General features: G+C 48.1%; 1 long non-coding RNA gene across 1 annotated transcript; it reads right to left on the bottom strand.

The window, feature by feature from the left end:
- Positions 1-1,839: 1,839 nt before the first annotated feature.
- On the bottom strand, positions 1,840-2,334 carry LOC114635592. The gene is made up of 2 exons (XR_003713500.1): positions 2,275-2,334; positions 1,840-2,177 (listed from the first exon to the last, which is right to left on the bottom strand). It is a non-coding gene; the product is annotated as an uncharacterized LOC114635592 (long non-coding RNA).

Here is a 2,334-nt window from a genome sequence, read left to right as displayed (position 1 = left end):
TTTAACTCTCCATGACCCTGTAGAGCTGTGACACATAATAAATGTCTAGCCAGATTATTACTCCTAATGGCTATGCGTGTAAACACTCTGTTGTTACATATAAACTTATTTATGTGTAAATGTATGATGAACTTTTTATACCACATGAACATGTATTCTGAAAAATGTATTTTTACCATGTGACCATGTATTCTGAAAGATGGCTAAGTGCTGAGGACGACGAGAAGAGTCAGAACTGAGCTGAGGAGAACTTTTGTAGACAAAACTGAACACAAGAAGAACTTAGAAGTAAAGGCATACCATTGGGAATAATGGTATTAAGAGGAAGGGCATCACTGTGACATCAGAGCAGGAGGAGAGAGCAGGATTAGAATGCAGAGTGAAATAACTTATAAACTATAAGGCAACTTAAAAAACTAAGAGACCAATAAGCAGCATGCTAAGGGGAGAAGGAAAACAGAAGAAGCTGCAGAGAGAGCAGAAGGAGCAGGCAGGCTTCTCCCATCCATGGGACAGAACAGGCCTTTTCTTACTACAGAGAACAAAGCTTTCTTCTCTTACAGATTTGGGTTTAATTCAGTTAGCAATAAAAGGGCAGAAGCTTTTTCTTTCTCTATGCAATAAAGATTGGAGCTCATTTTTCATCCAGAATGGGTGAGTTCTTTCTGCACTGGTGCTTGGTCATTTGTTCCAAATGCATATGTTAGTATGGGTGGGTGTGTGTGTGTGTGTGTGTGTGTGTGTGTATCCGTATGTAATTGTGAGAATGTATGCAAGCTGGGTCTCAATGGTTTTATGGAAATGTATAAGTGTGCATGCATGAATCTGTATATGAATTTATGTGAGCTTAATCCATATTTGCTCATGTAAAAGTTTTTCCCCCTGCTAGCTCTTCACCTGGTTCAATAGACGTTTACTGCTCCAAACTTCCCCCTAGCCTGGCCAATGAGAAGCATCTGGACAAAGGGGAAAGGCTCTAGCAATTAATTCTTTACTTACTAGCCTGCTGTTTTACGTTGAGGTGTTGAATGCCAGAGACTGCAGCTTCTGGCCTCAAAGGCAGGTCAGCTACAGTAGCAAAGTGCCTTAGACTTAGCTACGTAAACATGTTGTTATTATACAACAACCCCAAGTATCTCCTAAGACCCAGTCTCACCCCCTCCAAAGCTCCTCTCACTCTGCTGCCTCAAGAAGAACCAGAACAAGAAAGAAGTCCGCTGGGGCTGGCCCTGCAAGCTGTAGGTGGAATCTTCCTGGAGGGGAGCTCCAGATGGCCATACCTACATCAGTCTTCACGCTGCCAGGCTGTCACCTAGAGAAGCAACTCAAAGGCTCACAGCTCAGCCAGGACGTCACAGGCCCAGGCTCCAAGATCACAGGTAAACCCTAGCATACCACAGCCTGATCTCTAGAAGAACTGTCCCATAGCTCTGACTGGGAGAGGAAAGAGATGCATTGCTGGTAGCCGTGCAGGATCGGGGGAAGCAGTGTGATAGCCTCTAATCTACGATGTTCTATGTGAGGTTCCTCAGAGCCCACCCTCCTCACTCTCATACCAGGAGGGGTCCAGAAGAACCATGTGGGAGTCTCTCCTTCATTCGCACCAACTACTGCAAGGCCCTGTGAGGGGTCTTAAGAGGACAATCCCTGTCTCTGTATCTGTGGCCTAAGGGTTCCGAGATGACCACGGCTGACTCTGACTAGAGACTAGGAGCAGTCTTGGCCCTGCCCACCCCTCCTGGCTCAACTAGGCTGGCCCTACCCAGGGGTAAGAACACTGAGTAAACTTCTGCATCCCAGTCCAACCCCAGAGCACCTAGAGAGCTGGAAGCCACAGGCCTCGACTAAATGGAGGTTTATTTCCAGAAGTTACAAAGCTCCATTCCCATACATATGTACAGACCTCAGCTTTGACCCACTCGGGGTGGTGGACACCCTTGGGAGGTGAACTGGTAACAACCAACAGAAGCTGAGACTCAGTGGGCTGGCTCAGTTCTCAAGACCCAGAAGTGCTGGCCAGCCTAACCCCATCCCTGTCTGAGACTATCTTCCCACAGGATGTGTGTGCTGAACAGAGAGGACACGGAAAACATCTCAGTCAGAGTCACAAGCCTCTTGTCTAATGGTGGCATCCACTGCAGAGGCCAGGCTGTCGTCCTGGCCTTTCAGCCGTTCACCTGAAAGGACAGCAGACAAGAGGTAAAGGCCTGTGCAAAAGCCACTGCCCTGAGTGCAGCGCCCCCCCCCCCGCCCCCCGCTGGCCAGAGCACTTACGGATCAGCTCTGCGATGGCTCTCTGGGTCCGCTTCTCCAGCTTCTCCAGCTTCTTGGCCA

The sequence above is a fragment of the Grammomys surdaster genome, unplaced genomic scaffold, assembly GCF_004785775.1.
Source record: "Grammomys surdaster isolate TR1022 unplaced genomic scaffold, NIH_TR_1.0 113728, whole genome shotgun sequence".
Lineage (NCBI taxonomy): Eukaryota > Metazoa > Chordata > Mammalia > Rodentia > Muridae > Grammomys > Grammomys surdaster.
Note: the sequence above shows the minus strand (reverse complement) of the source record. Positions and strands in the feature narration are given on the sequence as shown.